This window comes from Boleophthalmus pectinirostris, unplaced genomic scaffold (genome assembly GCF_026225935.1).
Source record: "Boleophthalmus pectinirostris isolate CB_2022bp ecotype Guang Dong unplaced genomic scaffold, ASM2622593v1 HiC_scaffold_19, whole genome shotgun sequence".
Lineage (NCBI taxonomy): Eukaryota > Metazoa > Chordata > Actinopteri > Gobiiformes > Gobiidae > Boleophthalmus > Boleophthalmus pectinirostris.
This window is the reverse complement of record NW_026571140.1, coordinates 41,419,279-41,443,852: the sequence shown is the minus strand read 5'-3', so window position 1 is coordinate 41,443,852 and position 24,574 is coordinate 41,419,279. Positions and strand designations below refer to the sequence as shown.

General features: G+C 43.2%; 1 protein-coding gene across 1 annotated transcript in view; it reads left to right on the top strand.

The window, feature by feature from the left end:
- Positions 1 to 24,574, top strand: part of large2 (LARGE xylosyl- and glucuronyltransferase 2) — a 303,419-nt gene that overhangs the window by 59,007 nt on the left and 219,838 nt on the right. Inside the window, exon 2 of the mRNA XM_055154616.1 lies at positions 16,175 to 16,280. The gene's annotated coding sequence lies outside the window, so the exon portion shown is untranslated. The remainder of the gene's footprint in view (positions 1 to 16,174; positions 16,281 to 24,574) is intronic.

Below are 24,574 nucleotides of genomic sequence, written 5' to 3'. Positions count from 1 at the left end.
TTCAGGCTGTTTAATGTTCACACTGGAGTCACAGACAAGTCGCATTTAATTGGAAATGTGAACGACCTCGCAAAAACATCGGATTTCACAAAAAAATCTGAATTGAGCATTAAGCCCTGCAGTCTGAACGTAGCCCAAGTGTCTTCACTCAGTTTCATTTCTCTCCAGCGACTAGGTCAAGAATCAGAAAACACTAGACGATTTACAAGAACCTCAGAAGTTGTAGACCACACACACCGACCAATCAGCTGTGAGCTGTGAAGACATGACGTCAAACTCGTCGCGTCTGAGTCCCTTTTGTGGAACAACACAACAGTAAACAAAGTGGTTCAGATGTAAACCAGAGGTGACAAAATCATTTTGGTCCGGGGGCCGGATCAGAAAACTCATGTCATATAAACCCCAAAAATAACAATAAGTTCAAATATTTGTGCAGAGAAACACAAATCTATTACAGAAATCTTTTTTAATTGATGAACTGAATTGATGAAAAATACAATTTCAACACAATGTTTTAACATGAACTTGTTTGTAAATAGGAATAAGTCAGTTTTTGTTGTAAAATCCTGCACTCGGCTCCACTTTTCTCATGTTGGACATTTTTCTGATGAGGGTGTCACGGTCAACAGTCAAAACGATCGTCCTTTAAGAGCGTTTGGAAAGAGACAAGTCTTCATTTGTGCTGCTCTGGTGGGAGGGGCCACGTACAGAGACGCTGGAGACGCTGCTGTGATAAACACCACAGAAAATTAACAAGATTTTAATAGAAAATATAATTAAAATATTTTAGCAGAAAATCAGCCGAGGGCCAGATTAAAGGTCTTGGAGGGCCGGATCTGGCCCCTGGGCCTTATGTTTGACACCCCTGATGTAGACGAAGACAGACATTCTGTGTTGGCGACGATTCCCGAGATCGAGGATTTAAAGTCGTAACAAAGAGAATGTTTGGTGAATTTTATCAAGAGGAAAGACGTTATTGTTCTTCTTCCTACGAGATTTGGCACATTACATGCGTCTCGACCAAACGGCAGCGATCGGTTGAATAAAAAAGTACCCGCCTACTGTCGAGCGAACGAATCCTAATGCTGCGAGGTCAGACTGTTTCCATGAAGTGAAACCATCTGATGAATCAGGATACTTTTTTGCATTAACTTTGTACAAACTCAGTGGACTTTTAGTATCATGGCCATGATTTAGATTTTTTTTTTCACTGAACTGTATCAAATCGATTTGAAAAATATATCGAATCATCCTGAATTTAACCAGGACTAAACCGGGACTAAACCAGGACTGAACCAGGACTAAACCAGGACTAAACCAGGACTAAAGATGTGAAGACGAGGGGGCTTTATCAGGTTTCTGTCAGGTTATAACGACGTTCTCTCAACAAAAACACGCCTCAACAGTAATTTAGGGATCTCTCCTGGGTCCGATCCAAAGCCTAATTACTCTAAAATTAGCTGTGAGATTCTGTACGAGGCTCCGCCCACAAGTCCCACACGACAATTCTCCATAAATGTACAAAAAACATGACACAGAACTGTATGCAGTAAACCAGGTCTAAAACCAGGACTGAACCAGGTCTAAACCAGGACTAAACCAGGTCTAAACCAGGTCTGAACCAGGTCTGAACCAGGTCTCTAAAACCAGGACTGAACCAGGACTAAACCAGGTCTAAACCAGGAACCAGTCTAAACCAGGACTGAACCAGGACTAAAACCAGGACTGAACCAGGTCTAAACCAGGTCTAAACCAAAACCAGGACTAAACCAGGTCTCTAAACCAGGTAACCAGGACTAAACCAGGACTAAACCAAAACCAGGTCTAAACCAGGTCTGAACTGGAACCAGGTCTGAAACCAGGACTGAAACCGGGACTGAAGGTCTGAACCTGGACTGAACCGGGTCTGAACCGGGTCTGAACCAGGACTAAACCAGGACTAAAACCAGGACTAAAACCAGGTCTGAACCAGGTCTGAACCAGGTCTAAACCAGGTCTAAACCAGGACTAAACCGGTCTCAGTCCCGTCTCAGTCCCGGTCTCAATCCCGGTCTCAGTCCCGGTCTGGTCCCATTCTCAGTCCTAATCACCCGACAGTCTGCTCGGGTGCAACTCTGGGCTCGTCCCGACACTCAGTCCTGGTTCAGTCCTGGTTCAGTCCTGGTTTAGTCCTGGTTCAGTCCTGTTTCAGCCTTGGTTTAGTCCTGGTTCAGTCCTGGTTCAGTCCTGCTTTAGTCCTGGTCCTGGTTTAGTCCTGGTTCAGTCCTGGTTCAGTCCTGGTTTAGTCCTGGTTTAGTCCTGGTTTAGTCCTGGTTTAGTCCTGGTTCAGTCCTGGTTTAGTCCTGGTTCAGACCTGGTTTAGTCCTGGTTTAGTCCTGGTTTAGACCTGGTTCCTGGTTTAGTCCTGGTTTAGTCCTGGTTTAGTCCTGGTTTAGTCCTGGTTTAGTCCTGGTTTACTGTGTACAGTTTCGTGTCATATTTTTGTACATTTATGAAGAACTGTCGCGTGGGACTTGTGGGCGGAGCCTCGTACAGAGTCTCACAGCTAATTTTAGAATAATTAGTCTTTGGATCGGACCCAGGAGAGATCCCTAAATTACTCTCAGGGCGTGTTACTGATGAGAGAACGTGGTTATAACCTGACAGAACGTTCATAATCCTGCTCTTCTGTACCGGAGTGGGTTTGTTGTTGTTTTTTTGTTGTTCTGCGTGTTCTGGTCCTGGTGGAGGCGAGCGTGAGTCGCGGGAGTTGAACCTGTGACCTTGTGGCTGAGGGGAGGTGCTGCGCCGCCTGTGCCGCGCTGCTGCTGCGTCGACAAAACTCCCCCAAGTTTCACACTCTGCATCTTCTCTTCATCCATCACTAAACGCAGAGACGACACGTCATTAGACCCGACGCACTCCTTCAAGTCTCTCTCTCTCTTCTCTCTCTCTCTCCTTTCCTCCTTCTTTCTTTTCTCTCTCTCTCTTTTTCTCTCTCTCTCTCTCTCTCTCTCTCTCTCTTCTCTTTCCTTTCTTTCTCTCTCTCTCTCTCTTTTTCTTTCTTTCTCTTTCTCTTCTCTCTCTCTCTCTCTTCTTCTCTCTCTCTTTCTCTTCTCTTTTCTTTCTTCTCCTCTTCTCTTTTCTTTCTCTTCTTTCTCTCTCTTTCTCTTCTCTCTTTCTCTCTTTCTCTCTCTCCCTCTCTCTCTCTTCCTCTCTTTCTCTCTCTCCTCTTCTCTCTCTTTCTCTCTCTTTCTCTCTCTCTCTCTCTTCTTCTCTTTTCTTCTCTCTCTTCTCTCTCTTCTTCTCTCTCTTTCTCTCTTTCTTTCTCTTTCTTTCTCTTCTTTCTCTCTTCTCTCTTTCTTTCTCTCTCTCTTTCTCTTCTCTCTTCTCTCTCTTCTTTCTCTTTCTTTCCTTCTCTCTCCTCCTCTTTTTTCTTTTTTTCTTTTTCTCTCTCTCTCTCTCTCTCTCTCTCTCTCTCTCTCCCTCTCTCTCTTCTCTCTCTCTCTCTTCCTCTCTTCTTTCTTTTGTTTTTCTAATCTATCTCTCTCCACCTCTCCGTCTCTTCCTTTCTTAGCAGATCTTCCTCTTTTTTTCCTCATGTTTCTCTTCTTTTTTCTTTCTTTCTCTCTCTTCTCTCTCTCTCTTCTCTTTCTCTTCCTCCTCTCTCTTCTCTCTTTCTCTTTCTTTCTTTCTCCCTCCTTCTTCCTTTCTCTTTCTTTCTCTCTCCTCTCTCTCTCTCTCTCTTTCTCTCTTTCTCCCTCCTCTCTGTCTCTTTTTCCTCTCCTCTCCCTCTTTCTCTCCCTCTCTCCCTCTCTTCACTTTCTCTCTTCCTCTCTTCTTTCTCTTCTTCTCTTCTCTTCTTCCTCTTCTCTTCTCTCTCTCTTCCTCTCTCTCTCTCTTCTCTTTCTCTCCTCCTCTCTCCTCTTTCTCTCTCTTCTCTCTCCCTCTCCTCTTTCTCTTTCTCTCCTTTTTCTCTCTTTCTCTCTTTCCTCTCTTCTCTTCTTCTTCTCTCTCTCTCTCTCTCTCTTCTCTCTCTCTCTTTCCTCTCTTCCCTCTCTTCACTCTCTCTTCTCTTCCTCTCTCCTTCTCATCTCTTTCTCTCTTCTTCCTCTCTCCCTCTCCTTTTTCTCTCTCCCTCTCTTCTCTTTTTCTCTTCTCTCTTCTCTTTTCTTCCTCTCTCCCCTCTCTCCCCTCGCTTTCTTCCCTCTCTGTACTTCTACTCGAGTAATACTGTTTTGAAGTAGCGTTCCTCTTACTCGAGTACAGTTTTTGGTGTGGTGTGAGTGTGCGCCGCTGCCTCGTGTGGTGAGACGTGTCATTACACCGAGCGTCGCTGGGAGAAAAGGTCAAACTTATTTCAACTCTTTAAACATCTTGAACTGAAATGAAAACGTGGCTTTTGTCCAGACGCTGACGCTCCCCGTGAGGCGGCGACGTTTAAGAGAAACGTGCTGCGCAAAATGGACTTTTTACAGCTTTTAACCCTCTTATAATCGTTTTATTTCTTCTCGTTTGCCCTGCTGAAGTCGTATTTAGTGATTCGTGTTTGAATCATCTTTGTTCTCTTTATTCGAGATCCGTCATTGCTCCGATCTTCCCGTTTTCACCTTCACCGATCCTCTCACTGTTCTCTACTTCATTCTTCAAGTTTATTTTTTTAATTAGTGATACAATCTGTGATACAGTCTGTGTAGGACTCAGCAACGTCGTGGAGTTATTTTGGTACAAATGACCAAAACTCCGTAGGTGGCGCTGTCAGTCTGGTCCAGCACTGTGGACGTTTGTTTAGTTTCGTTTAGTTTTTATTTGAAGAGACAAAGTGCAGCGACTTGACGTTCATAAAACAAATGTTTTAACACCGAGTTTCCATCTGCACTTTCTGATTCACTGAAGTGTTTTCAAATAGATTAAATTTTTTTCAGAAAGTTAAAGGCCCTGTTCACTGTTTCCTCGTGTGTGTTTTTTTTTTTTTTTTTTGTTTTTGAAAGCAATTTATGTAAACCAAACATCATATTTGTGAAATTTTTGTTTCCAAAAATAACAAAAATATATATAAAAATAAATTAATAATAATAATAATATCATCACACCTCGGCCCAGGACTGAACCAGGTCTAAACTAAGACTGAACTAGGACTAAACCAGGACTAAAACTGGACTATATCAGGACTGAACCAGAACTAGACCAGGAGTGAACCTGGACTGAACCAGGACTAAACTAAGACTGAACCAGGACTGAACCAGGACTAAGGAACTAAACTAGGACTGAACGGACTGGACTGAACCAGGACTAAACCAGGGACTGAACCAGACTAAACCAGGACTAAACCAGGAACTGAACCAGGACTGAAACAGGACTATACCAGGACTGAACCAGAACTAGACCAGGACTGGACCAGGACTAAACTAAGACTGAACCAGGACTGAACCAGGACTAAAACTGGACTATATCAGGACTGAACCAGAACTAAACCAGGACTAGACCAGGAATGAACCTGGACTGAAACAGGTCTAAATTAAGACTTAACTACTGCTGAACTAAGACTGAACCAGGACTAAACTAGGACTGAACCAGGACTAAACTAAGACTAAACTAGGACTGGACAGGACAAACTAGGACTGGACCAGACTAAGGACTAAACCAGGACTAAAACAGGACTGAACCAGGACTGAACCAGGACTAAACTAAGACTGAACCAGGACTGAACCTCATCATGTTGAATGATTGTGACTTTGTGAGGAGGAAGTTTGATCACTACAACCTGTTCTGTTTTTCACGTTTTTAAGTTCATAAAAATAAAATCCAGCGCCTTTTGAAGTAAAAGTCTGTGAAATGTGAAATCCTGTCGGGTTTTTTGTTGTTGTTTTTTGGTCTTGTTTTTGAGCAGAGTTAACCTCCACGCTCCTTCACAGTATTTCCTTTATTCTGTGCAGCTCCTGTTTGAAATGTCACCGAGCTCCTTTGATTTTTTTTTAAACGCAGACGATAAAGACGACGTTTTTAAGAGAGTCTTTTGTGTTTTCAAAATGGAAACAGCAAATCCTCCTCCGTGCGCCGAGAGGACGACACGGGCTAACCGCTCTGCCGCCACACGGGCTAACCGCTCTGCCGCCACACGGGCTAACCGCTCTGCGCACACGGGCTAGCGAACGGGCTAACGTCTCCGCGACACGGGCTAACCGCTCTGCCGCCGACACGGGCTAACCGCTCTGCCGCCACAAGACGGGCTAACCGCTCTGCCGCGACACGGGCTAACCGGGCTAACCGCTCTGCGCACACGGCGTTAACGCTCTGCCGCGACACGGGCTAACCGCTCTGCCGCGACACGGGCTAACCGCTCTGCCGCGACACGGGCTAACCGCTCTGCCGCGACACGGGCTAACCGCTCTGCCGCCACACGGGCTAACCATCGCCGCGAACACGGGCTAACCGCTCTGCGCAACGGGCTAACACTCTGCGACACGGGTTAACGCTCTGCCGCACACGGGCTAACCGCTCTGCGCGACACGGGCTAAACCGACACTAACCGCTCTGCCGCCACACGGCTAAACGCTCTGCCGACACGGCTAACCGCTGCCGACACGGGCTAACCGCTCTGCGCACCGGGCTAACCGCTCTGCGCGACACGGGCTAACCGCTCTGCACACGACGGGCTAACCGCTCTGCCGCCACACGGGCTAACCACTCTGCCGCCACACGGGCTAACCGCTCTGCCGCGACACGGGCTAACCGCTCTGCCGCGACACGGGCTAACCGCTCTGCCGCGAGACGGGCTAACCACTCTGCCACGACACGGGCTAACCGCTCTGCCCACCAACACATCACTGCAGGTTTATATAAAAACACGGATCTGTCCCAGTTTTATACAAGAAACAAGAAATGTCCAATCTGATCTAAACCAGGACTAAACCAGGACTAAATCAGGTCTAAATCTGGACTAAAACTGGACTAAACCAAGACTGAACCAGGACTAGACCAGGACTAAACCAGGACTAAACCAGGACTGAACCAAGATTAAACCAAGACTGAACCAGGACTAAATCAGGTCTTAATCAGGTCTAAAACTGGACTAAACCAAGACTGAACCAGGACTAAACCAGGACTAAACCAGGTCTAAATCAGGTCTAAATCTGGACTAAAACTGGACTAAACCAAGACTGAACCAGGACTAGACCAGGACTAAACCAGGACTAAACCAGGACTGAACCAAGATTAAACCAAGACTGAACCAGGACTAAATCAGGTCTTAATCAGGTCTAAAACTGGACTAAACCAAGACTGAACCAGGACTGAACCGAGACTAAACTAAGATTGAACCAGGACTAAACCAGAACTAAACTAAGACTGAACCAGGAATAAATCAGGGTTAGACCAGGACTAACCCTGGACTATATCAGGACTATATCAGGTCCAAACCAGATCCAAACCAGGTCTAAACCAGGACTAAACCAGGATTTAACTAAGACTGAACCAGGACTAAACCAGGTCTAAATTAGGTCTAAACCAGATCCAAACCAGATCTAAACTAGGACTGAACCAGGACTAAATCTGGACTATATCAGGATTAAACCTGGTCTATTCCAGGACTAAACTAGGACTGAACCAGAACTGAACCGGGGCTAAACCAGGTCTAAACTTGATCTAAACCAGGACTAAAGCAGGACTAAACCAGATCTCAACCAGATCCAAACCAGATCCAAACCAGATCTAAAGCAGGACTAAACCAAGTCTGAAACCAGGTCTAAACCAGGACTAAACTAAGACTGAAACATGACTGAACCAGGACTAAATCTGGACTCTATCAGGACTGAACCAGGACTATCTCAATTCTTGACTAATCTAATTCCCGCCAAAATACAGAAAACAATGTTTGTGGAAAAAAAAAAGAAGAAGAAGAAGAAGATGTCTCTCAGACTTAGTCCCTGGTTTAGTCCTGGATTAGTCCCTGGTCTGGTCCTAATCCCGGTGTGTCCCAGTTTATCATTTCTCTGATCTGTTCTCCCGACACTTTGAGAGTCGAACCCGCAACCTCTGCACTTCTGAATGTTTCGTACGACCCCGGATCGATGTGAGCAGAAGAATCCGTCGCTTTTCTCGTCCGTTTTGTCTGAGTCATGTTTCGATCGTGTTTAGTCGACAGATCTGTGTCCAGAGCCGAGTCTGTCCTGCCGAGTCTGTCCTGCCGCTCTGCCCACGAACACCAGACTCTCTTTTAGGCTGGGCGATATGGATCAAAAAATATATTGGATATATTTTGTTATATCTCGATATACGATAAATATCTCGATATATGTTCAAGAAAAAACCCCCTAAAACTGAAAACTGCAAACAATCTGCAATTCCACAAGGTCCCTTTTTTTTTTTATTGAAGTGTAAGAGGTCGACAGTTCATATAGGAACATTTAAGATTACAAAAAAAATAATAATTTACTGTAAAATAAAAGAAAATAATACATATTTCCTCTATTCATTCATAAAAACACTCAACACAAGCTCATTGCATTAACTCTGTTACCACCAGAACCAGAACCATAGCTCATTTAGCAGAAGAAGCTCAGGATGTCCTTATTTTAATAATCCATGTCCAGCAGTGAGGAGATCTGAGGTTTAATCCCACAATCCACTGCAGATCAAACCCAATGTTTCCAACACTATTGTACAAGTAACTCCAGCAGATTATTATTAAAACTTCTGCATAAATAACTTACATGCTAAACTTTACAAATATATAAAGCATAACGACCTTGAGCCACATCAGCCCGTTTGAGATATAATGTGTTTAATGCAGTTTTGCGCACCTGTGTTTACATTTTACAGAAACGAAACTTAAGCACAGGCTCATTTGCATAAACAGCACTTCTCATGCAGTCAGCTCGTTCAGTTCTTTCGGGCTAAAGGACGCGACTCGTGGAACATGAGGAGCTGCTGATGCTCTTGTCTGTAAATGGGAAAAGGTTCGTGGTGCTGAGCTTTTTCACTGGCAACAACTTTCGGCGATAGTGAGGAGTGAAGGAGACGCGAGCGAACAAAATCAGGGAGGCGGGGAACGAGAGAGAAGATAAACAAGCGAAGCGCAAGTCAAAATTGAATATAAGCATTATATCGATATACACGTATGTCAGAATTCATTCGATTTTAAAAACTATCTCGATATATTTAAAAATATCGATATATCGCCACCCCTACTCGTGTGGACCTGGCTTACACGACACACAACACACACACACACACACACACACACACACCACACACACAGAACACGCACACGCACACACACACACACACACACGCACACACACACACACACACACACACACACACACACACACGCACACACAGTTTCCTCCTCATTTTTATTCAGAACAGATACACATTTACATCAGCATTTATTTATTTGTTTCTAACCTTTTTTGCATGCAGGTCCTTTAGAAATGTTGCTATAGTGACGACTTATTTTGAAGCCCGCGGGTTCGTTGTACAATTTGCTTTAAAAAGGAAAGAGAAAAATAAAATCCTTTCAGTCGTTCGCGGCGAAACAGAACTGATCTGAGTCTGGATTTAAACACGATCAGAGCCGAGGTTTGTGCCTCATGTTCAGGAAAACAGGAAAACTGTTCAAGGTTTAAAGAGGCAAAAAACTCAACCTGAGTCGTTCTGATATTTTGGGCGTCAGTGTGGACATGACTGATGATGATGATGAGATGATGATGAGAGGAGGATGATGAGATGATGATGAGAGGAGGAGGAGGAGGATGATGATGAGGAGGAGGAGGATGAGATGATGATGATGAGATGATGATGATGAGGAGGATGAGGATGATGAGGAGGATGATGAGGAGGATGATGAGAGAGGAGGATGAGGAGGATGATGAGAGGATGATGATGAGGAGGAGGATGATGATGATGAGGGAAGATGATGAGAGGAGGAGGAGATGGAGGAGGGATGAAGATGATGAGGAGGAGGAGGATGATGAGAGGATGAGGAGGGGATGAGATGATGAGGAGATATGAGGATGATGATGATGATGAGGAAGATGAGGAGATGATGAGGATGATGATGAGATGATGATGATGAGGAGGATGATGATGAGATGATGATGAGGAGGAGGATGAAGATGATGAGAGGAGGATGATGAGGAGATGATGATGGGAGAGGAAGGAGGATGATGATGAGGAGGAGGATATGATGAGGATGATGATGAGGAGATGATGATGAGAGGAGGATGATGATGATGAGGAGGAGGATGATGATGAGGAGGAGGAGGAGGAGGAGGAGAGAGATGATGAGAGGATGAGGAGGATGAGGAGGATGAATGATGATGATGAGGATGATGATGATGATGATGAAGGAGGAGGTATGATGAGGAGAGGAGGAGAGATGAATGATGAGGAGATGGAGGAGGAGAGGAGGAGATGATGATGATGAGGAGATGATGAGGATGATGATGATGAGGAGGAGGAGGATGAGAGATGATGAGGAGGATGATGAAGGAGGATGAGGAGATGATGATGATGATGATGATGATGAAGGGGAATGATGAGGATGATGATGGAGGAGGATGAGGATGATGAGGAGGAGGGGATGAATGAGGATGATGAGAGGAGGGGATGAGAGGAGGAGGATGATGATGANCATCAGCATTTATTTATTTGTTTCTAACCTTTTTTGCATGCAGGTCCTTTAGAAATGTTGCTATAGTGACGACTTATTTTGAAGCCCGCGGGTTCGTTGTACAATTTGCTTTAAAAAGGAAAGAGAAAAATAAAATCCTTTCAGTCGTTCGCGGCGAAACAGAACTGATCTGAGTCTGGATTTAAACACGATCAGAGGTTGTGCACATGTTCAGGAAAACAGGAAACTGTTCAAGTTTAGAGGCAAAACTCAATGAGTCGTTCTGATATTTTGGGCGTCAGTGTGGACATGACTGATGATGATGATGAAGATGTGATGAGGAGGATGATGAGGATGATGATGATGAGGAGGAGGAGGAGGAGGAGAGGAGGATGATGATGATGAGGATGAGGAGGATGGAGGAGGAGGATGAGGAGGAGGATGAGGAGGAGGAGGAGGGAATGATGATGATGAATATGATGAGGATGAGAGATGATGATGATGATGATGATGATGAGGATGATGATGAGGATGAGGATGAATGAGGATGATGATGATGAGGATGATGAGGAGGATGATGATGATGATGAGGAGGAGGATGAGGATGATGATGAGGATGATGATGATGATGTGTACAGACAGTGTAGGATGCTCTGTGCTCAGGTAAATACTCTTATGCATAAGTTTGGTTCTTGTATAAAAGATGTAAAGTTGTTTTTGTTTACATCATATTGTACACAGCTCATCTCTGGATTAATTATGTAAAATCCAGTTTGTAAAGAGCAGGTGTCTACAGTGATGCTTTTCGGTGCTTTTGAGGAGGCCACGATGCATGAGTGAGATGGAGATGTTTGTTACTGCACGAGTGAAAACTCTGAAAACTCTACCGAGAACTTTAATGTGGAGTTTTATCTGCAGACTGAACAAATCAGACAAAATAATGAAATAATGTCACTCACAAATATGAGATTCAGTCCAACATGTGGAGACACTGGTGTGGTTCTTTTAAAACATAAATGTTTGTTTTGTAATGTCATTGTCCTTGTCTGTTTTAAAAATGGACCATGAGTCCAGAGTAAAGATGAATGATGATGATGATGAGGAGGATGATGATGATGATGATGATGAAGGATGATGATGATGAGGAGGAGGATGAGGATGATGATGATGAGGATGATGATGATTGATGAGGATGAGATGAGGAGATGATGAAGATGATGATGATGATGAGGAGAGATGATGAGATGATGAGATGAGGATGATGATGAGGAGGATGAGGATGAGATGATGAGTGATGAGGAATGATGATGATGAGGATGATGATGATGAGGAGGATGATGAGGATGATGATGAGGGATGAGGATGAGGATGATGAGGAGGAGGATGATGATGAGGAGGATGATGATGAGGAGGAGGGATGAGGAGGATGATGATGATGATGAGAGATGATGAGATGATGAGATGAGGAGATGAGGAAGATGATGAAGATGATGAGGATGAGGAGATGATGATGATGATGATGATGATGAGGAGGATGATGATGGAGGAGGATGATGATGATGATGATGATGAGATGATGATGATGAGGATGATGAATGATGGAGGATGAGGATGATTGATGAATGAAGATGATGAGGATGATGAGGATGATGATGAAGATGATGATGAAGATGTTCTTGTGTGGAGAGTGGGATTCGAGCTGATAACCTTTGGATCAGTGGATAAACCATCTGAGCTGCTGTAGATAATCTGAGCCTCCATGTTTGTTCTGTAGAGCAAATGGTGATCATGTTGAATAGTATGAAACTGCATCAGTTACAGCATCAAATTAAGGCCCGTGGGCCGACTCCGGCCCTCCACACCTCTTTGACCGACCCCCAGCCCCTCTGCCCCACACCACCTGAACTGACCCCATTAGGTCATCCTCAAAAGTTCATGACCTATTTCACACTCTCCTCTGGGTCACATAGACCTGAAGAAATTTTTTTTGTTCCCGCTCTCCTGGGGCGGGTCAGTCAGATCCAAAAATGTATTTTGCCTTTTCTCGTCTGGTGAGAAAATACATTTTTGGGTCTGATTGACCCGCCCCAAGAGAGCGGGAACGAAAAAATATTTCTTCAGGTCAATGTGACCCCGAGCCTGAGGGTTAGTGTTTGGCAAATAATAACACATCTGCATATATATATATTTTCATTATTTATATTATTTTATTTGATCATTATTTATATTAAAGTAATTATATGACGTATTTACATTTGCTGCTGAATTTTCGTCACCTGACAAACTCAAGATCAAACAATTCTGTAGTGCAAGTTTCCCAAAGACTGAGTCACAAGAGATAATTTTTTTGGGGTCACATTGTCAGATACAAATGACATTTACACATTTACACATTTACACATTTACACATTTACACATTTACACATTTACACGTACATCTTCAGTATACTTCAGTATCACACACTTCTTTTTACTGGGGTTGGGTCCCTTGTTTTGTTTTGTTTTTAAAGGTTTAATCGCTTGTTTCTGGCAGCTCTCGTCCTGCTCCTGTGTGAGTCTTTAGGTTCATCTGAATCTGATATTTGGAGAATTGTACGTCTGTGTTTGTGGAGAGTCTCTCTAACGCTATTTTGAACTTTCATCGACAATTTGAAACTAAAATAAATCCTCCGTACAAACTTTAAAGAACACTGCGATTGTGCGTCACATTTCAGATCACGTTTGTACAAATCTAAACTCCGGGGGTGAGCGGATTTTGTCATTTGCGAAGAAATTCATTCTTCCAAAACTGCAGACTTTGCGATTCGCCCATTTTCCCCAATCACACTTCCCGTCCTAACGAGAGAACCGCCGCTTTAACGGTTGTGACTTGGCTAAAAAAGTCTTTAAAAGTATTTTTTGAAGAATCAGTGGTTTTCTTTGTCGCCGCAGCAGATCTGGTGTTCATTGGCCTCCCGCCGCGACGCCCAGATGAGGCTCCGTTCACTTTTTACAGGGACGATTTCCTGTAATGGGTGAGTGCTGTGTGCGGCGCAATGAACTCTCTTTTCATTTATTTTTATATTTGTAGCGTAACGGCCGTTGTGGGATTTGTTTAGATATTAAAGAAAACATTCAGAACTCCTGCGTGGATCACTGAGAAATTGAGAGAACGGAGTAAATCCAGAGCGGTGGGCGTGTCCCGCTGAAAACAAGAGAGAAAAAAAAAAAGAATTTGGAAACTGGAATAAATCGGGATTTACTCGAGAATCCAGGAGAATAAAGACACAACTTCAAGTGAGAAAACAACTGGAGAGATCAATCGCAAAACAGATTTCTCTCTTTCTCTCTGTGTGTCTCTTTCTCTCTCTTCTCTCTCTCTCTCTCTCTCTCTCTCTCTCTCTGTCTCTCTGTCTCTCTCTCTCTCTCTCGTCTCTCTCTCTCTCTGTCTCTCTCTCTCTCTCTCTCTCTCTGCTCTCTCTCTCTGTCTCTCTCTCTCTCTCTCTCTCGTCTTCTCTCTCTCTCTCTCTCTTGCTCTCTCTCTCTCTGTCTCTCTCTCTCTCTCTCTCTCTCTCTCTCTCTCTCTCTCTCTCTCTCTCTCTCTCTCTCTCTCTCTCTCTCTCTCACTCTCTCTCTCTCTCTCTCTCTCTCTCTCTCTCTCTCTCTCTCTCCCTCTCTTGTCTCTCTCTCTCTCTCTCGTCTCTCTCTCTCTCTCTCTCTCTCTCTCTCTTGCTCTCTCTCTCTCTCTCTCTCTCTCTCTGTCTCTCTCTCTCTCTCTCTCTCTCTGCTCTCTCTCTCTCTCTTGTCTCTCTCTCTCTCTCTCTCTCTCTCTCTCTCTCTCTCTCTCTCTCTCTCTCTCTCTCTCTCTCTCTCTCTCTCTCTCTCTCTCTCTCGTCTCTCTCTCTCTCTCTCTCTCTCTCTCTCCCTCTCTCGTCTCTCTCTCTCTCTCTCGTTCTCTCTCTCTCTCTCTCTCTGTCTCTCCCTCTCTCTCTCTCTCTCTCTCTCTCCCTCTCTGTCTCTCTCTCTCTCCCTCTCTCTTGTCTCTCTCTCTCTCTCTCTCTCTCTCTCTCTCTCTCTCTCCCTCTCTCGTCTCTCTCTCTCTCCCTCTCTCTCGCTCTCTCTCTCTCTCTCTCTCTCTCTCTCTCTCTCTCTCTCTCTCTCGTCTCTCTCTCTCTCTCTCTCTCTCTCTCTCTCTCGTCTCTCTCTCTCTCTCTCTCTCTCTCTCTCTCTCTCTCTCTCTCTCGTCTCTCTCTCTCCCTCTCTCGTCTCTCTCCCTCTCTTGTCTCTCTCTCGTCTCTCATCTCTCTGTCTCTCTCTCTCCCCCCTCTTGTCTCTCTCCCCCTCTCTTGTCTCTCTCTGTCTCTCTATCTCTCTATCTCTGTCTGTCTCTGTCTCTTTCTCATGTATCTCTTTCTCTCTGTGTGTCTCCCTCCTTCTCTGTGTCTGTGTCTCTCTCACTTTCTGTCTCTTTCCCTTTCTGTCGCTCTCTCTCCCTCTCTCTGTGTCTCTCTCTCTCTCTGTTTCTTGTCTCTGTCTCCATCTCTGTCTGTTTCTCTCTCCCTTACTCTCTCTCACTTTCCCTGTCTTTCCCTCTCTCTATCTGTCTTTCTCCCTTTCTGTCGCTCTCTCTCTCTCTCTCTCTCTCTCTGTGTGTCTCCCTCCCTCTCTGTGCCTCTGTCTCTCTCCCTTTCTCTCTCCCCCTCTCTCTCTCTCCATCTCTGTCTCTCTCCATTTTTCTCCTTCTCTCTGTCTCTTCCTCTCTCTGTCTCTCTCCTCTCTTTGTGCCCCTCTCTCTGTGTGTCTCTGTTTCTCTCTCCCTCTTTGTCTCTCTCCCTCTCTGTCTCTCCCTTTGTGTCTCTCTTTCGCTCTCTCTGTTTCTCTCCATCTCTGTCTCTCCCCTTCTCTCTCTGTCTGTCTGTCTCCCACCTTCCCTCTCAGTGTGTCTTTCTCTGTCTCTTTTTATTTTCTCACTCTCTCTTTGTCTCTCTCCCTCTCTATGTCTCTCTATCTTTGTCTCTCTCTTCCTTTTTTGTCTTTCTGTCTGTCTTTCTCTTTCTCTCCCTCTCTGTGTCTCTTTCTCTTCTGTCTCTTTCATTATCTCTCACTCTGTCTCTCTCTTTCTCTCTCTCTGTCTGTATCAATACTTCTGTAAATCATTCTCTACAAACCATAAACTGCCTCCGTTGACTTTTTTAAATATCACTTTATTTATTTATTTTTTTTTGTGATAAAATTCCTTTAAACACTTCGTGAAACCGTCGTGTATTTAGTCGTTATCGTGAAAACACTTTAATCGCTCGTCCCTCCTCTCTCGTCATCATCTCCACTCCTTCTTTTGTGTTCGGCTTTAAACTCTTTTCTTTCTCACCGCGGGAGGGCGGGTCGCTGACGGCGGGGGGGCGGCGGGGGCGGCAGGGGGCGGCAGGGGGCAGGTCAGGTCCATGTAAATGAATGGGACAGAAGGGGGAGGGGTCAGGGGGTAAAGGGGGCGTGGCCTCTGCTCTCAGACACTTTAAACTTTCCCTCCGGCGCATGTGGGTTTGTGCTGCTGATTCAGAGTTCCTCCCGACGCTGAGTTTCCGTTTCTGTCTCTGTTTTCAGGAACTTTAAGGATTCTAATTTGGGACGTGGACGGAGGATTTGGAAAGTTTGGGGTTGAGATTTGTGTGGACGAGTTTCTGAGACGAACTTTAACGTCACAAAAGAGGTGAGTTTTCTCTTTTTATCAGTTTGGTTTGTTAATTAACTTACATCGATATTTGGATATTTCTGTATCGTATCGATTAATGTCATGATACAGTATCGACCAGAACTAAACCAGATCTAAACCAGATCTAAACCAGGACTGAACCAGGACTGAACCAGGACTGAACCAGGACTGAACCAGGACTAAATCAGGACTAAATCAGGTCTAAATCAGGTCTGAACCAGGACTGAACCAGGACTAAACCAGGACTAAATCAGGACTAAACCAGGTCTAAACTAGAGCTGAACCAGGACTGAACCAGGACTGAACCGGGACTGAACCGGGACTGAACCGGGACTGAACCGGGACTGAACCGGGACTGAACCGGGACCGAACCGGGACCGAACCTGGACTACATCAGGACTAAACCAGGTCTAAACTAGAGCTAAACTTGGACTGAACCAGGACTGAACCAGGACTGAACCTGGACTAAATCTGGACTAAACCAGGTCTAAACTAGAGCTGAACCGGGACTGAACCAGGACTGAACCAGGACTAAACCAGGACTAAACCAGGTCTAAACCAGGACTGAACTGGGACTGAACCAGGACTAAACTAAGACTAAACCAGGACTAAATCAGGTCTAAACCAGGACTAAATCAGGACTGAACCTGGACTATATCAGGACTAAATCAGGACTAAATCAGGTCTAAACTAGAGCTAAACCGGGACTGAACCAGGACTGAACCAGGACTGAACCTGGACTAAATCTGGACTAAATCTGGACTAAACCAGGTCTAAACTAGAGCTAAACTATAGCTAAACCGGGACTGAACCGGGACTGAACCAGGACTAAACCAGGACTAAACCAGGACTAAACCAAGGCTGAAACAGTCTAACCTCTGCACTTCTGAATGTTTTTTAAGAACCCGGATCGATTTGAGCAGAAGAGTCCGATGTATCGTATCGATTAATGTCATGATACAGTATCGATATATTTTGATACAGCAGCCCCCAAATATACCAAAAATAAAAACTGAGTAATTTTTGGTATATTTTACTAAAGTATTTTGTTACAGCTACAGTTTTGTTGCTTGTTTAGTGGAAGGAAACTCATTTTTGCGACACATTTCACATTTTCACTGTTTAGTTGATTAAATCTGGGCTGTGATTCTAAAAGTCTTTTTTAAATCACTTCTTGTGCAAAGTTCATATGAAACACAAACATTTTAGACTTTTTTATTGAACTATATCGTATCAAACTGAAAGTGCGCTGTATCGAGATAAGTATCGTAGATAAAATAAAATAATAATGATAATAAAATAAACTTTAAACATGAAATAAGGGATAGAAAAATAAAAATGTATCGAAAATAAACTATATATCCAGCTGTTCTACAATCTCTGTATTTAAAAGCATACTTATTTACACAAAAAATATCCCAAAATAAGATGTTAAGTTTGAGTTTGGAGATTGTTTGACGCACAAATCGAAATCATAATCCCAGAACTTGACTTTACACAGAAATATCGGTTCCTGGTCTCTGATTTTATAAAATACATTTCCCCAAAAAGTGCGATTTATGTTTTTTTTCTTCTTCATTGCTCATTTTTTGGGCTGGTGCGACTTATAATCTGGAAAATACGGTAATAATAAAGCGTTACTCAAACTGAAAATGAAACAAAACACATCTCCAGGTTTGTTTTTGAGGACGTAACAACATTATAACATGATTTAAAGCTCACAAGAGTCAGTTTTGTGTCATGTAGGAGATTTAAACCGTGAAAACAAAAGTCAGGTGAACTGGAGGAACAATCGTGGCTTTTGCTGTGATGTTAGTTCCGTGTGTGCAGTTGATTTGCTCTTGGCTGTGTTGCTTCATTATCCTTTAGCCTCTGCGCTTGTTGCTTCACTGAACAGGTTTAATATTACATGTGGATTAAGCCGAGCGCGGACGAGCGGACGCACCGACACAACAAGCTCACAGGCCAACGGAGCTTTAACACGCACATTATAATTGGTAATGTTTTGTTGTTGGTTTTTTTTTACACAAACACATGCAGATAAACTGAAGTGGACCTGGCCTCTCTCTCTCTTATTTTTTATTTTTTATTTATAATTTGTCAGATTTGAGGGATTGGACACCCAGCACATCCACAACAAGACAGACTTAACTAAATATAAAACTAACACGCATACAAAAAAAATAAATAAAATAAAATAATAATAATTATTATTAATAATAATGATAAAACTAATAATAAAACTAATAATAATAATAATACTAATAATAATAAAAAATAAATAAATAATAATAATGATACAAATAAAATAATAATAATAATAATAATGATACAAATAAATAATAATAATAATAATAATGATGATACATAATAAATAAATAATAATAATAATAATAATAATAATAATGAATGATGATACAAATAAATAAATAATAATGATAATAATAATGATGATGATAAAATAAATAATAATGATACAAATAAATAAATAATAATGATAATAATAATGATGATGATAAAATAAATAATAATGATACAAATAATAATGATAATAATAATGATGAATAAAATAATAATAATGATAATAATAAATAAATAATAATGATAATAATAATGATGATGAAAAATAATAAATAATAATGATAATATAATATTAATAAATTATTATTTATCATTATTTATGGTGGTGGTTGTTGTTGTTGTTAATAATAATCATATTATTAACTTTTACCTGGAATCCAGAATACACACTTCTTCAGTACTTTCTGAAGATGTGAGTCTGGACACAGATGAGACATGGGGGTGATTGACAGGTGGATTAGCCAATCAGGGACACCCATGGTCTGTCTCAAAACAAATATGACTGCTTTTGAGTGGAAAAAAAAAAGGAAATAAAAATCACAGGGAACTGAAAAACTTCAGCAGATTTCTGTAGAATCAATGAGCGAAACACTGAATTCTTTCACAAAATTGACTCTTGTGAAATTTAAGTCACGTCTGAATGTTGTTACCTCCTCAAAAACAAACCTGGACCTACATCTGCAAAGCTCAAAATGCTCTGTTCCACCTTGTGATGTCATCGTGTGCGGACTCACCTCTTCCCCGTCACAAGCGGCTCCTTTTCATTGTCGTGTTTTTATTGCTGAAAAATGGCTCTTGTGACACTTTTGAACCCAAGTTTGGATCTTTTGTGAACGATTCTGAGCGACTGAGAGCTTTTTGTGAATGAATGAAGTTGAAGTTCTTGTATTTCTGAATGGACTTTGAACCTGTGACCTTGTGGTTCGTGGGTGAACGCGGCGGCAGAGGAAGTGGAGTCTATTTATTTATTTATAAAGTGTGTTTTTCTTTTCTTTCTTATTCTCTTTTTTTTGCGTCAGCAGCATCTTTCGTCCAAAGCCGCACCTCAGCACAAACCCACTCTGCGATTTATGTTCAGTCCTCCTCTGATTTTTTATTTTTTTTATCTGTTCTATCGCTTCTTTGTGTCGTCCAGATGTGCAGAGGAGGGACGAGTGGTGCAGAGACGTGGATTAACCAATCAAATAAACAGATCTGATTGGACGGTCGTGTCTGGGTCAAGGGTTTGGTGACCAGACTGACGTCCCTCGGTGTAAAAAAAGATATAATTCTGGACTTGAAAGACGAACACTTACACTTTTCTTCACGTAGATGTTGTTGCTTTGTCTGTAAAGTTTCACAGTACGGCTTTGAACCTGGCGATATCTGGATATTTTCAATATATCGAGATATTTTTAAAACTTGATATGGATTCTGACATGTCGTAAATATCGATATAATGCGTATATTCAATTCTGATTTTGTTGCTTCGCTTGTTTGCTTCTCTGTGCGCGCCAACGCCTCCCTGATTTTGCTGCTTGTGTCTCATTCACTTCGCACTATTGCCGTGAAAAGCTTCAAGCGCCACGAACCTTTTCCACCATTTACAGACAAAACAATCAGCAGCACATCCTCATGTTCCACCGAGTCGCGTCCTTTAGCCTGAAAGAAGTTGAACCGCATCAGCGACACCAGGAGTGCGCTGTTTATGCAAATGGAACCATGCGCTTTTAAGTTTTGTTTCTGTTAAACGTAAACACATGTGTGCAAAACTGAAACGCATTATAATGTCAAACGGGCTGATGTGGCTCTAGAGTCGTTATGGTTTATGTTATAAAGTTTAGTCATGTAAAGTTTATTTATGCAGAAGATTTTAATCAATAATCTGCTGCAGTCTAACTTCTACAATATTGTTTGGAAACGCTGGGTTTGATCTGCAGTGGATTGTGGGATTAAACCTCAGAGCTCCTTACTGCTGGTGAGGAACATGGATCTGTTAAAATAATGAACCTCCTGATCCTATGGAACTCATGGCAGAAGCACTTTGTCCCTACATGAACTGTCCACCTCTTGCACTTTAATAAAAAAAGACCTTGTGGAATTTGTTATATTTGTTTTTGCAGTAGTTTGTGGGGAGTTATTTTTCCTGTACAGATATCGAGATATAACAAAATATATCGAGATGTATTTTTTGCTCCATATCGCCCAGTCCCACCTGGCGTTTTCATCATTGCCAGTAGCTCCGGTTTGATGATTTAAGTTGTAGTTTTTTTCTATCTCACGTCGAGAGAAGTGGGGAGACGGCGAACCCCCCCGTACCACCCCCTGTAGCGTTTTCAAACTACCCCCTTCAAAAATTAGGTTAGGGTTAGGGGCTGGGGTTAGGGTTGGGGTTGGGGTTAGGGTTAAGGGGGGTAGCTTGAAACGGTTTTCAAATTACCGGGGGGTAATTTGAAACCAGCTTCAAGCTACCCCCCGGTAGTTTGAAACTGGGGGTAGTTTGAAACCTTTACACCCCCACACCCCTGATCATGTGCGATGCGCTGTGCAGTTTGGTTTTATGGGAGGCTTCTGAACACTACTGTTTTATGTGTAACAGCATTATGACTATTCTGTGTAATGTCACAGAATAGTTATAACGCACAGCGGTGTGGACAGTAAAGTGATCATTTCATTGTACAGGTCAAGGCGTTTTCTTACTGTGCACACGGCAACACGCTTTTTAAATATTGAATCTAGTGCCCTGACGTTAAAATGTTTGCCCCCCCAGCGCAGTTTGTTTGTGTTTTGTATTTTTTTTATATTTATTGTCTGTTTTTCCCCATTGTTTTTGAGACACACACATCTCTGTTTGAATTAGGCTTGGAAACTTGTCTTATTAGTTTGGTCGTTGTATTATTTATTTACTAGTACAGTTATATTTTTGCTTACATCCAGACTTATGATTATGATTCTGCTACGCTGATGTTCAAATCAGGGTTATTCTAATGTGAAAGGGGGAAATGCTTTGACAGTTTAAGTAGATTCGACAATCAGATTCTATTTTGATGGCGTTTTCTTGATTAAAAGTAAAACTCCTCGCATTTAAAGGTTGTATGGAGGATTTTTTTTGTTTCAAATTGTCAATGATAGATTATAGAGATGCAGTAGCCTTGTAATTATGATGACCAAAAAAAAGAGAATAAAAATTCATCAACTCTGGACGTGGTGGGGCTAAACATTTGCCAATAGATAACGACACTGCCTCGTTATCTGTGAGCTGACAGGCTGTCAATCAAACTCCCTACGTTTCTAGTGTAACTGACTTGCCTGCGCCGCCGGTACGTGGTTTACGTACGACTGTCACGCAGTCCACAGACGCAAGACGCACAGACGCTGTTTACTCCACCAACGCAACAGTTCTTAGCGGCTTTTTTGACCTATATCTTCCTCGCAGTTCGCACAAAGTTTGTTGCAATGGCGACAAGAATCCAGGAGCAGTTCGCCGCAAAAGAAAGTCCGTTTTTGAGGTCGCTGAAAGAAGAAGACAAGGGGAAAAGCAGCGAAGCCAAAACTAAGGTGATTCTTGTAGATTCATTCCAGCGATGGCGCGACTGAAGCAGACGAAGGGTCTAAAGACTGAACGCACTGGTCCACAAATTACTCCTGGACAGGAAACTTCTGCTTATTATGAAAACGTACTTTATTTCCAAGAGCGAGACAAACGTTTTTCAGGACACGAAAGCGATATCCTATGTCTGAAAACGTAATTTTCAAGGCAAAGAAAGAGTCCGCTTGCTGCTGCGTGTTGTAGCTAGTTCATTCGCACTGAATCTCCACGCAACCTTCTCTGCACCCCTTTCCTGCTCCTCTCCTCGCTCCCCGCTCCTCACTTCTCCGTCTTGTCTAACCAACACTGTAGTTAGTTGTTTACAAGTCATGTGCAGCCGGCTGTAAACAAACCTGTTTCTGGCGTAAGGAGGAGGAGGGAGGAGGTGTTTCTACGTAGGAGCTGTAGGGGAGGGGAGGTGGTTTCACGCATGCGCAACATTTGAAAAAGGACAAACAGTCGCTGGATTTCTCGTTCCTTGGAAAATCCTCTATACAACCTTTAATGTCATATTGAGAGAAACTTTTAAATTTACACGTGCACCAGCTCCGCCTACGTTAAGCGCTGCTGGAGCTCCTGGTGTGAATTCGGGGTAAGGCCTCGGGGGTAAGGAAATTGTTTGGGGGCCCCTCCAGGGTCAGGGGCCCTAAACAGCCGCCTACTTTTGCCCAATGGTAGAACCGCCTCTGTACATTTCCATAAACACAAGCAGGTGAGTTAAAAAATACAACAACTTATCAGTCATGTATCTAAACGAATCTCGACTAAAGTATTTTTGGAGACAGTTCTGTAGTGTTTTGTGTTGTTTGTGCGTTGTGTTTTGCGTCGCAGGTCAGAGCGGTGACGTTGTAATCTGCATAAACGGTGCTTTGTGCGTTTGTGTTCGGGGTGTAATTTGTACAGATGACAGGTTTCTCCATTACGCCGCTTTAATCTCCATTCATCTTTTTTGCAAATCAGCACTTTACTTTGTGCAAACCCGTGTCCTCAGCACATACTGGCGCCGCAGAGTGACTCCTATAGTGTTATTTTAAATGAAACACTAACCGTATGTGACAGCGCGTCTCAAACTGCGGCCAGCGTCCCGTCGGAGGGAGGACCAGAGTTTTAACGATGACGCTTAATTTAAGGTTTTATGAACTTTTTAGACACATTCTCAGGGTTTTTGGAGTTTTTTTTTTTAGTTGTGCTCTAATATTTTAAAGGTGCACTATGTAACTTTTTCTTTGAGGGTCCGTCACCTGCTTCTTTCTATGGACACGTCATTGTTCTGCCTGGAATGTTCCACAGTGTGACATTAAGCAGCTCTACTTTACATTTATCCAATCACAGGTGGTTTTATAACTCAGAAACACCTAGACCAGGGGCGATCACACTTTTTCAGCATGTGAGCTACTTACAAACTGCACTGAAACTCTCTGTGCACCTTTTTCGGATCCTCCCCCACAGTTTGAGAACCTCTTCTTTAAGAGAACTTCCTCTGGCACTTTACACAAAACTGTGAAAAAAGTGAAGGAAGATTTTTAAACCTGTTTTTTAAAGTTCCAAACTGGAGTTTCATTCTTTTCTGGTTTTGCAGTGATATTTACCAGCCTCTGCACGTTTACCAAACCAAACGCACATCGTGACAAACACAGATGCATTTGTCACTTTTGTTAGACAAACTTCAGCCCAATGTGGCAGTAGGTCTGTTCTGTAGATCCGCTCTATGCTGTAGACCTGCTGTGCGCCAACACTGGAACACAAATTTAGACTGGTTTTTGCTTCACGTTTGGTCTTGCTCTTCTAATCAGCCGCACTGTGGGAGGGGCTTGTGTTGGCTGTACGCAGGAAGGAGCGAGAGCGTGAAAAGGCGAGGGGCGGCGTGCTGACGTGAGGCAGATGGACAGGTAGGATGTTTAGGAAGTTGAACCTGCCCTGTGATGCACGCTGGTACACGAGGGCACACGCTGTCGCAGACGAGCCGTGCATAGGGAGCGTGTGTGTTTGTGATGCGCCGTAGAGTCTCCGCGGGTTTCAAATGAGCGCACAGGCTGCACTGAGACGCCCCACACGCTCCTGCACCCGCTACAAGTTTATTACCAACAGCAGCGGCCGGAATGAAATATGATCACACTTGTTGAGTGTCAGACCTCGAGTGAGAGACAAGACCGAGTCCAAACGCGATCAAGTCCGAGACGAGACACGGCGATCTACCCACACGACCTTGGCCATCGACTGGTAGATCGCGATCGACGTATTGAGCACTCCTGACCTAGACGCTCTGACTGTGAGCGGGGTCGCCACTGAAACTAACACACACACTTGTTTACAGTTTCTGTCAATAGGCCTAACTAACAAACAAACTGTAAACAAGTGTGTG